Here is a 16,054-nt window from a genome sequence, read left to right as displayed (position 1 = left end):
TATTTTTCTTTGAAGGTAAACAAGGTGTATGAGTTACAATACTGTGATTAACTTGACGTAAATTAGATTTCAGAAGTATTTTCATTTTCCAATGTACAATAATGAGCTAATGATGGAATTTTAGGCTGTCAAATTTAGTGATTTAAACATTCAGGTGGAATCTGTATGAAAACATTATATTAGTAGAGATAAATAAGCTACTTAAGGCAGATTTTCCGAATTTGTTTTCAGTCAAGGATAGACAAGATAGAAAATATTCCGGGGAGCCCCTAATGTTTGCCCCTTGGAATAATTTGACATAGCCAATAAGACATTTTTTTAAATCCATGTCCCTCTCTCTCTTTTACTGAAACAGACAGAAAAACATGCAGGTAAAAAGGATGATCCGTCACAAGTTTACATCTTTTACTGAGGCCGACAGCCAAGGTTTGTTATTCAGAGACACTAAGAGACACTAGAGCTCTAGACAAAGTCAATCACTTCATCAATATTTTAGATTTAATTCCAGATCTTTATTCTTAAGTCGGTCTCAACCTTTCTCCAACAGTGACTTGCAGGTTTTAATAGGATACAGATTTAGTTTCCTGTTAAGAGAAGAACTGCAGATTTGTTATTTGGACAGAATTTTTGATGAATTGAACTGAAACAAACCTACAAACTTTAATATACCGTTGTGCCAGTGTTTTTGGTGATGAATATAACAAATGTCTTTTCTGGATATTAATTAACACTCTGGCCCACTGAAGAAATGAACCCTGGTGGTCCACCCTCCATATTAAAAGTTGATAAGATGCAGCTGAACACAACATGAGGAGCAGACTCTGGAAAGTGTCGGCCCCTCGTGCTTCGTCGTTGCCAGATGAACTAACATACTGTATTGTTCTCGTGCCCTTTTCTCTAGCGCTCACACAGCTGAGGCGTTTATCGAGTTATGATGTTGTTGCAGCACTTGATAGTTCATTACTCCTGCAGACAAGTGATGCCACTGAAGGAGCTTTGCCCTTTCCTGATCGATGCTAAATTCATCAAAGCTTCCCCATCGGCCCTAACTTGATTATCCGCACTTTAGTCCAATTCATAAACATTCTGTGAATTCTCTTCGGGGCACCCAGGAGCCGCTAATTTCACCGGTGATCAATTTGGCTCTCACCTTCTTCTTTTTTTCAGTTTTGCCCTGCAGCTCCGCCACCTGTTAAGATTACGCTTAACCCAGCTCCTTCACATTTCAGCACATCACTGCTTACTAATTAGATTTCCTTGGGAGTGCGGTGGAGTCGAAAGTCTGATTGGAGAGATAGCGGGAGAAAGCCAGCTGAGAATAACTTGCTGGAATCCCTGCATGACCCCGTGGAAGCATCCAGAAACTGTTGATCCCACAGAGAGGCACCCAGAGAAATGTTAAATGACCAACAAGAACATTGTGAGGGAAGTATCTGCAGCAGAAATGCATTAACTCGCTCTTCGTGGTTTATTCACATGCAGGCCTTGCATCTTCTTACTTATATTTGCAACGAGGAATATTTTCACGTTTGTGCTGATATTTTCTCTTGACGTGTGATGTTATATTATTAAATGTGATGGAATTTTTTTGATTTCCAGCTCATTAAAAAAGCAGGTAGCAGGTCGTTGGTAATAAAATGATTGATTAGATAGAAATGTGTTGATCATTGTGACTTTAGCTTGTGCCTCCTGTCACTCAGTGATGCATTTGAGGAAATAACATTAACCAATGAAGTTATTTACATATATAAAGGCCATTTACTGTTAAATTCTGCATCAGAGACCAAACTGAAAAAGTGAAACCATCCAAACATAATCTGATGTTTCCTTGAAAATCTTAAAGCATTTATTTAATGTTATTTTAATGTATCTAATGTGTTTTTTTTTAATGGATTCCCACACTCAAATTGCCTTGTCTCTGAGTGATGCCCTATAAATATACATTTGCCTAATTTGTCATGTTGAGCCTCTCAGGAAACACAGCTGTTGTGCACACGCGGCCACAAGATGGCGCTTGGAACTCACGGCTGTGACTTGTCATGTGCAGCGAGGTGAGAACTTTTCACAAAGAGGTGACACTGACACACTGAGAACGAGATGTAACATATTCCCATTTTATTCTCTTTATACTTGTGAGATCCTGCTAATAATGGTTTGTGTGTGTTTATGAGGACATTCTGTAACTGCTGATGATTCTCAACACGGTGGATGAAAATACTTGTTGTTCCAACGAACTGAGTCACATCTCATTAGTCTTTCTCAGCTTTCTTTTTCTTGCTGCTGTTGCTAATCTGTTCATTACTACTTTATCAACGTGTCAGCCCAGTGAAAATTGACCAAATATCAATTAATTATCATGCTCTTTGTCTTTATAATTTAAGGTCATGATGATTCTGCTTACATCCATCACTCGCTCCTGCCTGACTCATTGGTTTACATGTCTCTCAATGTGATTATTTTTCTTTCTCTCTCCTACTGGCATGCAGAGGACAACAGATCACTCCTATTTTAAGAGCGTGGTGCTCAGGCAGAGTCCATCATCATCTCCTCATTTCCTGCAGCTATTTAAGACGGTGCCTCTCCAAAATAGGCACCCGATGACCGCAGACTGAGCTATCTGGGGACCTGCGAGGATATTAGGATGTTTTGACATGTCTAGAGCCCGTATACCTTCGCCGACCAGTGTGTTTGTGTGTCCAAAGCGCAGGCCATCGGACTTAATGCCATTTTAGAAGACATCTCAGATGATTTTAGGTTTCCATAACTATATATTGTACATTTTGAGTGCTTTATAATTTCTATGCTGCACATTGTTATTTTGGAAATGTACTCAAAACCCAAAGTAAGGTTTTACTGACAGACAGGTCGCACACACACACACACACACACACACACACATGCACAGTGTAGTTCAGTGTCCTACAACATCCCGCCCAAAGGTTATATTCTATCCGAAATGTTGGGTGTGCAGTAAAATACATGCTCCACACTGTCTAGCTCTCCTAATGAAGGGGTTTATGACTGGTAGTCCTGTGTTTGTACCATGTATCATGCACAGCTCTATCACTAGCTTATATGTCCAAGCTGTGCACAGCAGCATTGAGCACTCGGTCTATTAGACACGGTGAAGACATTATTCCACAACAAGACGCCACTAATTATTTTAAATGTGATTTCTTGATTGGTTTGGAGGCGTAAAAGTGGAATTTAATGCCCCTTCTGCCTTCGTTGTTGTTGATTTCATAAACGGTGCAAAGCTGAGCTCTTCGCCAAAAACATTTCTCGTACTATTCTGAGTCAGACGCGGCCGAGCAAGGCCAGACTCGCCAGACTTTCAGCTTTCAGCACCCACCGTGTTAATGTATAATGTCAATGCAGTAGGGGAGCCTTGTTAAAAAGCAATTAAGCCAAAATGATTTAAACATCGTGCGGTTTGGCCATCGACGAGCCTTGAGGTGCACACTATGTTGTTGTCTTAAAATGAGAATTTCACTGTCTGCTCACACTAAAAACCGCTATTTGTGTGAGTATAGCTCTAACCACACTTTCCCACACCCGCCAAACCATACCAAACCACAGACTGCAGATGAGTATGCACACCACACACACACAGACACACACACAACACACACAGCATTCACATGAAGTGTAATTGAGGGGTTTGACTAGTTTTTGGTGCATTAAAACAGTAGCTGTTTTAAATGACAGGGGCTGAGACATACTTGCATTGATGTCTGTGAGGCTGGTAAAGATGGCTGATTACTCAAAGAGGACGTGGCATTCGCTAACTCTGATTATATTCCTCTTCATTCACTGCAGTTGGAATGAATCGCACCATTTAAGCTGTTCCCGACTGTAATACATTCTTGATCCCCGGCTTTTCTCGCTCGCTATCTCCATTTCTTGAGTGATTTCAGTCACAAGCCTCTCAGCAAACATTGATATACTTGCTCTTATTTTTTTTAATGATCAAATCATTAGCGCTGACGGTTGAGAGTCTTCAACAGGCGGCCCAGAGCTATTAAGTTGTTCACTCTGTTTCCAAAGCAACAGCTCATCCCATGTTCCATGTGATAATTTGCCATTATGTGTATGTGTGTATGTGTGTGTGAGTGTGTGTCTCCCAGTAAGTCTACCAGCGTTACGTCAGCAGCTCCAGTTTTAGTTCCAGTGGCCGTTGTCTTAGACAAAGATTAGTGCTAGGCCATAGTCAGACACGTTTTAGCTGTTGGCAGATTGTTAGCTTACACTCTGTGTGCAAATGTGCTCATCACAGCCAGACTGCTTGGATGTGGTTTGGAACATCTGTGTGGTCCCCACTGCAGAAGAAGACAGACAGGGGAGAGACAGAGGGTGAGGAGCAGAGGAGGGGAGGGGTGGTGGGACCCCAGGGCTGCTCAGAGAGAAGCCCTCAGTTTTTCCATCACTGCTGTCGCCACCGCCACGGTGGTGGTGGTGCTGCGTCTGAGCCGAGCCAGGGGGACAGTGTGAGGCAGGGGGAGGAGGAGAAAGAAAGATGGAGGAGCGAGAGCAAGACGGGGACTGTGTGGGGAGCCGTCAGTCTAGTCGATGACTTATGAGGTTGAAGGTTAGGTCTGGCAATCATGGAGCTGCTGGCGGGGATGGGGGGGAGAGGGGCGTTGAAAGGAGCCTCGGCCCAAACCTGCGGTCGATTCCCCCGCCACCAGCAGCAGCAGCACCACAGCCCAGCTCCCTGCCCGTATGCGTGTGGTGTTTATTTACGAGCCTGTTTAACCACGGCGCGGTCCCTGTGGTGGACTGACACAAGATGACAGCAGCCTAAATGTCTTGCCCTTTAAATCCAGCCTAATGGTCGCTTAGCGCTGTGGAGACAGGCACTGGGATAGGCGCCTGGGGTCTTTTCATAGGGGCCCTCTGAGTAACACATCAGCTAACACATCTATGGGCCACCATCCAGGGCCTTATTACTACCTGCTTCTGCAGCTGTGGCGCCTGCACTGATTTAGCCATGGCTGTGCGTGGAGGGACAATGCGAACATGGGAATAGATACCATTCACCTATTAGCGCTGCTCTAACGATGATTTGTTGTTGTGAATGTCTTTTTAATATCTGTGCCTGTGATGTCTGACTGGCCACTGGCTGCCTGGTTATATGTAGAATTCAGAAAGCAGCACTTTGATATGATGTGTGGGACGTCTGCTCTTAAGTCCAAACATACAATTTAACTTCTACAACAGAAAAACACTGTAGGTATGTTTGTTGTTTTACATTTCAATGCCATCCAGACTAGATCTTAAAGTGTTAATCTGCCCTGTTTTTGCCTGAAGTAAGTCTGTGGTAAGGTAATAGTAGATGTGAGTGTTATTGGGCAAATTATATGCAATATGAAAGCAAATATACACTTCACATAAAAACGACCTGCGTAAACACAAAATTCATAACTGCATACCATTTTGTGTGGGCTTGCCAGCCAATGCAATTAGACGCTTTCTGAGAGGAAGAAAAGATTATTATCCAAATCCTTGTGCCTTGCTCAACTCCTGTGAAAAAACAGATGTTTATTGTGAGTTAAATTCTGCCTGTCAATAATCCACAATGGATCTTATTTAAAGTAATTCTTGTCACACCTCTGGGATCTGGGAGAGGAAACAGGCAGAGGGGAAAAATGTTGCCCACAAATCCCATGGGAATCCAGATCTGCAGAGGAGGCTTCTCCTGAATCACCTGTTGGCCTCGTTTGCTGTTGTTAGCCCAACCTCAACTTGTTGCTCAATGCGCACACACACACACACACACACAAGCACACACACACACTCACACACACACACACACACACACACACACACACACACACACACACACACACACACACACACACACACACACACACACAAAAAGGCTTTGAGCTTCAATCTGCATGCTTCGGTCCTGTGCAAACACAGATCAGACCAGACTCATTGGGCCGTGTCTCTGGCACTCATCAGGCTGTTTGTACTGCAATTTCCTCCCCGCTCTTATCCATGTTTTGTCCACTGTCATTCCAGCGGGATTATGGGATGCTTTCATCATGCAGGAACATCAACTGAAGCAGTGGGGGAAATGCAAAGGAGACATGTTGTTTTTCTTCTCTCATCACACGTAGTGTTATCATCACATGCTGTAATGAACGCCGCAGTCTGGAGTTATCCTCTGAACTAATTATTATTTTGAAGCTGCTCTCCTGTCCATCTAAACAAACACAGTGTTTATTCTCTCCTCCTCTTCCAACCACTGGATTTAATATACATGCCCCTTGGCTCGCAGGCCGAAAGGTAATAACTGTAGTTAGAGAAGTAATACTGTAGTAATCTCATCATTCTGACCAGGCCCAGTTTGATGTTACTTCATTTACATGTGCACTTTTTTACAGCATTCACTCAAACACATTGGGCTTTGGTGAGGAAAAGTTTGTAAACACAGATTGGCTAATAATTTGTGCATTTGATCTTTTGAGCAATATCTTTTTATTAAAATATTCACCGGGCAGAATCAAGAACCATTAGTTAAGAACTTTTAACTTTGTAGGTAAGTGTTTTTTTTTCTTCGAGGTACAAAAGTATAACTTAAACTAGAGGTATGCCAGGGGTTAGATAGAATTGGTCAATTTTGTCCCAAACAATAGGTGGAAGGTGCCTCAGACCACCATTCCAACCAACAGACTGGGAGGGCTGGTCTTGATCCATATAAACTGAACCATGGATCTGAAATTGTTTTGATACTTTGGACTTTCGGACCAATTGCAGGAGGTTGAGACCACAGCAAAATAAGTGAAATTGGCTCAAATGATTTCTTCTAGTATTCACCTCCGTCGATATACTGTTTGAATGATGAGGACGCTCATTCTATTGGAATTAATACCATGATGATAATACCAGAGGCAACAAAATGAATGAAATTAACTGGTTTATTAATTTTGTCTAATTAAACGAAGACTTATTTTTCCTCACTTGCACTTTATCCAAAAAAAGTTAGTGAATACAAAATTGACCAATTGTCGATATGCCGATGTCAGTCCCATGCCCGTCTCCGAATGAATCAAGTACAAGTAGACAGAGCCCACGTGAGTGATGATGACAGGACATGTGTGAGTCATACAAAAGGTTTTGTGCAAATCCAAAATTACAATGTGAAACCAAAACTAACTGGATCAAATGGAAACAATGTAACAGAGACACCACTTTTCGCTTGTTCATTTACTCAAAGTATAAATGCATTTTGATCAAGGATATTTCATCTCCAACAATTCTTGTCCTGCCCTGATGAACATGACTGAATATCACAGGAACGTGACAAAAAAAGACAAAAAGTCTAATAAAACCTGTTTTATTAAATCACTGATCCAGCCAGAAGAGATAATTGCTCCGATTAGAAACTGGCTGATTATTATAGCGAGTCACCTCAGGGGCCAACTGAATTTATAGTTGATTTTATTTTATTTATTTATATATTTATTTTTCAAGATTACCTCAGAAACTAATCAGTATCGCAGAGCTTCAGGGTCCTGAGGCAAATCTTTAACAGTCGTCTCAGAGACTGAATTAAGAAGGAGACACAATCTCTTATTGGGGTAACAGCTGCTGCAGTGTTTTTTAAATAACTGCTCATAGCTGGTTTATGTGCGTCACTATAAACCTTAAAACTGTTTGTTTCAGTTCCAGACACATCTGTGTGCATCAATTTCATATAAATTTTCTGTTTATTTCTTTGATATGTTCATCACACAGTTGTTGTTTTTTTAAAAGCACTTGTGTACATTTGAGTGGCTTTACGAGCCTCTATGTGTAATCTCCTCCCTAAACTAGACCAGTGATGTCAGTATTCTCATCTGCAACTTCTTAGAATAAGTCATCAGAGTAGATTAAGGCTCCGTCTAGACACTGGGGTGGTTAGTTTTGTGTTTTCTCTTCATATTAGTTAAGGCTTTGGTGAGGTTAAGATTATCCCGAGTCATCGCTTGGAGGCTTCGGCCACTCGCGGCTCTAATCTGCGGGGGGACAGTTTAGTTGATTTAGCCTCTGATGAGGTGCCCTCCGTCTCCAATACTGATGAGCTGTTAGTCGTCGCCGCTGCCCGGCCTCGCTGCTGTGGTCTGGGCCTGCCGCCTCCCTCCCGACCAAGAGCCTCATTCATCCCAAGACAAACAGACACAGTCATTACAATTAAGCAGCCCTATTAAAGGGACAGGCTACTGGCAGATTAAGAGAAGAGAAATGAAGTGGTTCTTTGTGTTTTTGCGAGCAGACGGCCCATTAAAGGTTGAGTTGGTGGAAGTTTTGTTTGTTGTCCACCAGTCTAAATACTCGTATTAGCTTGCATGCAGGGATTTGTGCACAAAGTCGTCGTTATGGAAAAACAGCTTTGCGAGTGAAGGAGTTTATAAATTGAAATTGTGCCGCTAAGTAACCCAAGAGCGAATGAAAACAGGCCAGAGGAGACGCTGAGGGCTCAGACTTACTTCTCAAGGGGCCGTGAGACATGAAGGATTAAGATTATGGGGGAGGTTCTTTTAAATGACTGATAGTACAAAGTGAGAGAGGGAGCAAGGCAGGGCAGGGCAGGAGTCTGTGTGGCGGACCAGCAGCAGCTTTACTCTTCAATCAGTGAGATGAAAATTGCCACTCGTGTCAAAGTAGAGGTGTTTACTGAAAGGAGGACAAGGGAGAAGAAGAAATAGAGAGAGAGAGACCTCTTGAGAGGGAGAGTTATGCAACCTGCACGGTCCAGGGTTCCCTGGCTACTAAATTCGGCCAATCAGGGCGAGAGTTTGTACCGCTCATTATCTGCGGGCAGGAATAGTGGAGGTGTTAAAAGGGGGGATTGGATATGATCCTGCAATGATGTAAAGTGACACAAAACCAAATTGCACATCTCTCAGCGTGGTTAAAATGTGGCAAACACAATGACGGTTTTCTGGGAATTAAAGCGCCTCACGTTTTGGACATCTCCGAGACACGCTCTGGATCTATGAGCGAAAGTAATTTCACAAAATATCAGGGAGAGCGATGCGGCGAGGCAGCATCTGAAACTCCAGAGAAAGCATTTCAGCGTAATGGAGTCTGTCGACATGTAAAATGTCACTCATGACCTCAGCTCTTAATCATTTACAGGGGTTTGAGCATAAGTGATTCCCATTAAAAGTAGCCTAAATCTAAGCCTGGTGTGGTTTGGTAACACGGTGGTCTCCGTGGTGATTTATGATACAGTAGGGCCTTGTGGAAACGCTGCCCGCAGTGTATTTTGTGTCTGTCTAGATTTCATCGATTGGTGATGTGATGGAGAGCTGCAGCCGGGCCCCTTTGTCAAAGCAGGATGTCATTGTTTAGGCCCTTCAGAAGTGAAGAGGTTTCCCGAAGTTTTCCAAGCTCTGTGGCCTTATTGGAGCATCGTTTATAATTTCAAATCTCTTTAAATGTGAGTCTCTTTCAAATGCTGGCCTCCATAATTTGAAAATTCGATGTCACCAAGGTATGCCGGCAGATTCAATCCTCGTCCGTTTAAGCTTTTGAGGGAAAGTGGATCATATTTTTGTGGGGAGCGCTCTGACATCTTCATAAATCAGCCTAATCATAGGGTTGTGGTACACCCCTACCTTGTTTGTGTCTTTGTTAATGCCAAGCACATGTGACCAATGACATGCTTGCATAGATGGGTGAGCGCTCGCTCTCTCAGCTGTGGAGGCGGTTAGATGTCTGCTTACATTCACGAACGGGGAACATGCCACACGTTGTTTGAATGTTTGACTCAGCACCCTCACAGAAGTGAACTTCAATATTTCAAAATTTGAGCCAAAACTTTAGCTTTACCTACATTGAACTTGATGATCTACGATATATGTTTCACCCTGTCATTTTATACTACATAATATATGGGTGTAACCTCACAGAAGAACTTCGGGTGACTCTTTATTGCAGCTGTGTACAGTATTTTATCAGGAGGAACTTGACTTCCTTCGGGATAGGCACAGCTGGGCACCACATGTCTCATATCCTCGGTGCGTTCCTCGAACCGTTCAGAGACAAGATACTTGCTCACGTCTTTGTCCCACTTCTCCGGGCTCTCATCTATTTATGTCTCTTTCTCTTATCCGGAGATTTATATCAGTCACCGTATCAACCGGCTGTACAACATCATCAGAAACTGCACATAAAGTTCACGTCCTCTTTTAAATAGACCCATGCTGTCTAAAGTGGAGGCAGGCCTCGTTCAGATAGCGGCTGATGATACTTCTGGTCTTATCATGTTGTTGTCCGGCCGCAGAACGCCAAGCCCCGGACGCAAGACACCTTCGCTGCTTCAGATGTAGATTCCTGCTGGAGAATTTAATTCATGTGTTTACGTGTGGGATATGGGTTGAGTTATGGGTCACAATCTAATCTAAATAGCTCTGTTTACCTGTCGTGATGAGAACATGCTGCACTTTTAAGACAGGCAGTGTTTTTCCTTTCAGAATATTTTGTCTGTCTTGTCAGGTTTATTAGTTTGTTGTGCAATGGCTCTTCCGTGTCTGCCGTCTAATTGGAGCTGTTTCCAGACCTTTCAAGGATGAAGAATGCAGCACGAGAATTGTCCGGGTCAGACGCGTTCATGCAAGAGGCAAGAGAATAAAGTATCAATTCCACTGGAGATATCACATGTTTTTTATTTACAGCAGAACAACAATGGTGTCGCCCCTAACCCTTATCACCAAAACTCTCAAATCTCATCTTTTGATGTTCATCTTCGTCCGTGTCTTCTATGCGTGTGACACCTCTTTTTAATCCTGAGATATTTGTATCCTTTCTCAATATTGCTTCTGCCGTAGATACTTCATCATCAATATCCTGCAGAGCTCTCACATGGGCTCACTCTCCGGAGCAGGTCACTTGGACGTTTGCGTTCTCACATGCTGCCCCTCCAGGTATTTCAGTGGAAGTCTGAAAGCAGCTCAAGCTGAATGTTCCATTCTGCTTGTTGCATACCTCACTGTTTTTCCATTAGTCATGTTTCTTCTTTTAGTTGAAGCTGAATTATCCATTTACGAGTGTTTCTCTTGCACTGAATCTAATTACTGATTGGAGTAGACCACATGAATAAAAACAACAATATTAGCTCCAGTGTGTGGATGCAGCTGAGCGTTGTCGTCACCATCACCGGTCGCTCTCATGTGTCGTCACACCCGGAGCCCTGTTGCCCAGGCGACAACAGAACGACTGGCTGTCTCCTAAAGTTTCCAGCAGTTGCAGTCTATGGCAAACACAGATCTGGTTGTGATTACTATAACGGAGACAGTAAACCATGACACAGCATGAGACTAATTTGTGGTGGGGGGGGGGGGAGAAAAAAAAAGACCCGGGTCTTTATGGAGTCGCAGTTAACTACAAGAGACACATTAACACACGGGAAAGAAGGTTTCAGTGGCGAAGGATCTGAGAAGAGGAGCGGCCACAAAAATGGAAAGAGAAATTTACTATTAAGTGCCCCTGCTTTAGTATTAAGATGGGTGACAGCAACATTAAGTGTCCTAAGCACTGGGCCTCCACGAGATGCTCCAGCACTGATCCTAGAAGCATATGGACTCTATTCTTCATATATCCTCAAAAACTCCATATCAGGACCGTGGAGGTTATTGAGATGCAGTGAAAGGACAGTGAGAAATGTGATTGGTTCTCATGAGGTGTTTGTCTTTTCTCCTATGATTTCCTGATGCTGTAAAAAAATGTGGAGAGAGATGACAAGATGAGAAAGTTAAAAAAAATTCTGATGTTTCTGGAATACATATCTAATTGAGTCTTTTTGAGCCCTGTGGAGGCCCTTACATTATTTAGGGTCCTTCACTCCATCTATACACAGGTTTCCTTGTATCACCTGCGCCAAGGCAGTGATGTTTTCGCCTATTTGTGTTAGTTGTGAAAAAATAAATAAATAAAATGAATGTTGTTCCATGAGTGTACTTGGTTGAGGTGCTGTACTGAGTGCCCCTCTATTTATGTGTCATTGCAATAAGCCCTGACTGAACCACTTGACTTGGTCTCCTTCATTAAATTTAAAAAAAACAGAAAAACAAAATCATATTTGTTTGTTTGCTCACCTGTGTGGATGTTGTGCCTCTCCAGACAAGCGTCCCTCTGTCGCAGAAGCTGATCTAATTGTTTTAGAGTCTGAATTTTCCAGTCTGGTTAGATGCCCAGTGAGTCAGCATCAATAAAAATGGTCGGGCCATCATGCCCTCTGCGAGCCAGAATCCTGTGCTACGACAAGCAGGCAGATAAAGTGGGATCGCCTGGCGTATCGTCTTTCTAGGGCAGCCTGAGTGGTTCATTGGGACACTTAATCCTGGTGTATTTGTTTTGAAACCCAAATGTCCTATTTAATGGTAAAAACCACAATATGTTGGACATGGCCCGGAAAGAGCATCCTCGCCGCGAGGCTGCAGGGGTATGGGATAACTAATAGGCATTGTAAAGACGCCTTAATTTCTCAAGTCTCCCATACAACACAAACAATGTTTAGAGAAGTGCTCAGTCTGCCCCTTAATCTTTGGCTGCTGGGATGTTTTTGTCTCCGCTGCGTCTTCTTCTCAGTTTTAACTCCTTTGAATCCACCTCTCTGGGTCAAATGATTCCCTGGCTTCACAGCACTTCTGTGGTGGCTCCACTAATGGCGCTGTAATTTTGCATCTCTTTGAAGTTCTCCCCGACCGTTGTGTTACCTGAAGTCTGCTCTTCTCTGAGGTTTTGGGATGGGGCAGGCTCGCTACCCTCTGCAGCCTAATTAAATGTAATTGCTCCATTTTGTAGTGGTGCCCGTGTGGAGAGGGGAAGCCTTGTAATAAGGGAGATTGCGTGAAGGGTCCGAGGATCACAGACGCCAAAGAGGAGCCACGAGGAGACGATCGGAGACGCTTCCCCCTCTGTCGCCTCCTCTGTCCTGAGCAGACCTAGTCATTACCCCCTCCACTCTTCAGGCTCTGGCTCTGTCTCTGCTTTCCACTGTTGCTCTCTGTGCCCCTCTTGCTCCTTCAACCTCTCTGTCATCATCAGTCTTCTGTCCATTCACAGCACGGCAACAGTGTTTTGCTCGATATTCCACTCAGACACATGCCTCATTTTCAGTTCCTTTGTTTTGCCCACGATCTTACATCATCTGGACGTGAATCAGGGATTCGTGTTACTGCTTGAGGAAGAATCCTGCGTGTGTGCAGGAAGTGTCTGGTATGATCTCTATGGCATTCCCTCAGGTGGCGTCACGGTTGTGGGTGCAGAAGCCGGAATTCTTGGAATCCTTCAGGTACCTCAGGGACTCCGTAACTGAGTCAGACAGTGAAATGGGCTGTTTATCCCCCTGACACTGACTGGTGGAGCGACAGGAGACACATTCTTTCCGGGAAAGAGGAGAGAGAAAAAAAAGGAAATTACAGAGCAGGACAGAGACAACATGACACACAGAGAGAGGGAGCGCCAGCACGACCGTGACCCGGTGGGATGACAGGCTGACAAGGGATGTGTGATGATGTGTGTACTGTGGGTACAAAGGTGACTTAGATCGAAGGATAAGTATTATTCAACCATCTCTCTGTGTTGTCTCTTTTTGGGGGGGGGGAGGTGCCTGAAAACTTTCCAGTGGGGATGAGGACATTCCTTCGTGCTGCCTGAGCTCCACATACTTCCATCAGGGTGTCCAGTGATTTGCCTCCGTCGTCTTCCTCTCGGTCCTCCTCCACCCGTCTTCTGTGCTCTGTGGTGCCAGTGCGTCTGCCACACAGCCCGTTAAGACTAATGCGACACAGGCTCCGGCTCACATTTCAGCCTCACATAAGCACCCCTCTCCTCTATACTTCACCCCCCCTCCCCATTTCCTTTCTTCCATGCTGACCAGGACCCGGCCCAGGAAGTGTACATTTGATCAGAGCGCACAGATCAATGGAAGCGCAAGATCCCAAAGGTTTCATTCGGTGGATTATGGTACAGGAAAGTGTCCGATAGATGATTTCTCTGCTTGTTGAAGTAGGTTTGGGAATTTGGAAATGGGTGGCAGTGGCCAAGCTTCTGCTCAGATGGGGTATATTTCTGTGTGTGTGTGTGTGTGTGTGTGCGTTTGTGTGTGTGTGTGTGTGTGTGTGTGTGTGTGCGTGTGTGTGTGAATGTGTGTGTGTGTGTGTGTGTGCTTGTCTGCTTCCCTGACAGCGAGAGTAGGGGTCTCCAGAGGAGCAATGAGAAAAGTCGAGAGGGGAAACATCAAAAGTGCGGTGGGGAACTGAGTGTGGTGAGATCGCACACAGCGCCGGGCCTGCTGTCTCTCTCATGACCTCCCTGTCATGTGGCTTCCATGAGAACCAAACATCCAGCCACAGTTGTTTCCATACAAAACCGACCCGCTTTGGTGATCCCGGTGCCTCCCCCCCCCCCCCTTTCCCTCCTTATTTTACTACCACAAGGCTAATCGTTTGGCTGTTTCTGCACGGCTGCTTTTTTTTACATCTTATCATGTGTGAAAAGTCTCGCTATCCCACACAGTGGCAGATTCTGTCATTCACCCATTTGCCGTTGAAATAAAAAAATATAAAAGAAGCTAAATGTCACGACTATCTGTGTCATCACGGTGACGCGAGCCAAATCCTCTGAGCTCCGTGGTGGATCCCTCTCACTTACAGACAGTCACACTTATGTCGTGCATTCAGGAAAACACCGTTTCACCAAGAAGGCAAAAGAGAGAAAAAAAAGAAAAAAGAAGAAGATGCTTCTCGGAAACATCCGTGTTGTGGACGTGTGCCACTGCTCCATAAATCTGCCAACCTGATCACGCTCCTGTGCTAAACAGGGGGCATAACCAATTAACGAGGCCTACACAGTAATTAGCTGTCTGCGTGTTGAATAACTCCTCACTCCCAGTTCCCATTAGTGGCTTATAGCTGCAGAGGTTCATAATTATACCATGAATTGTATATGTGCTTGATTCTTAATTATACCGTCCATATAATTATAGATTCAAGCTTCCTCTGAAACCTGTTTTGACACACATTTTGTGAAACTCTTGTGATCAGAGATATCGGTGTGCAAATGTTATTGAGTGGGAGATTTCAGAACATCTTTGGGCAAATATTTTTTGTTGCCGCCAAACATTGGGTAAAAGCTGTTTTGGTAAGAACTACAGGAAACGCACAATCCATCCCCCCTCCCTCTGAGAATGACTCTGACTGTCCCTGTGATAAAGCAAATGAAGCAGTTCTCACTTATAAAGTAGCTCATCTCATTCGCTGATTTTTCTATTCATAGCAAACATGTAATGTTTTCCTTTTTTTTCCTCCGTGAGTTGAAGCATTCGCAACATGAAACTGCATATTTTCTAATCATATGTCTACTCCATGATTAGTGCCTCTCAGTCAAAGTATAGTAGGTGCCCTGGAATTTCTGTAATTGTTTGAAGTGTAAAGTGTAAAATCAGCATCAGATGGCATTCATTTATGGCCTTATCAAATCCAGATGGAGCCATATTTTACGCAGCATGATTCAAATATCCATCTCTTTGAATCTGCTTGCAATTACAGCATTCAGTGCATGTTCAACAGCCTGAGAAAAACTTGGTCTTTTTGGAGTCAGTGGAACACAAAAGCCGGGTGAGCTGGTAACAACAGGAAAAGACCACCCCGGATTTTTTGACTGTGAACGATATTATGCGTCCGTCAGGGCTCAGCTACATCAAAGCAAAGGGAGACAAACACAACTGCGATCGGCTCTTGCGCCGTGTGAGAAAATCAGAAGTGTTTTGCGTGCGGTGGCGTGAGATAATCTCTCCGTTTGGATACACAACACTGGTGACATTCACCCGGAGGTGCACGGCGAGAAGCAGCCAGTCAGGTGAAAAAATGGCGAGAGAGCCAGACGGCCAATCAGAAAAAGTCGGAAAGCTCCAGATGTTTGGTGAGACTGAGAAAAACAAGAAGTGTCCCCTGTCAGGGGACACTTCTTGTTTTTCCCCGTGTTGCCTCAGGCAACACGGGGTTGTAATTTCAACCCCATTACGACGCATTACTGTTAATTTGTTTAAAGACAAGGA

Source organism: Limanda limanda, chromosome 15, assembly GCF_963576545.1.
Source record: "Limanda limanda chromosome 15, fLimLim1.1, whole genome shotgun sequence".
Lineage (NCBI taxonomy): Eukaryota > Metazoa > Chordata > Actinopteri > Pleuronectiformes > Pleuronectidae > Limanda > Limanda limanda.
This window is presented reverse-complemented; position numbering follows the sequence as displayed.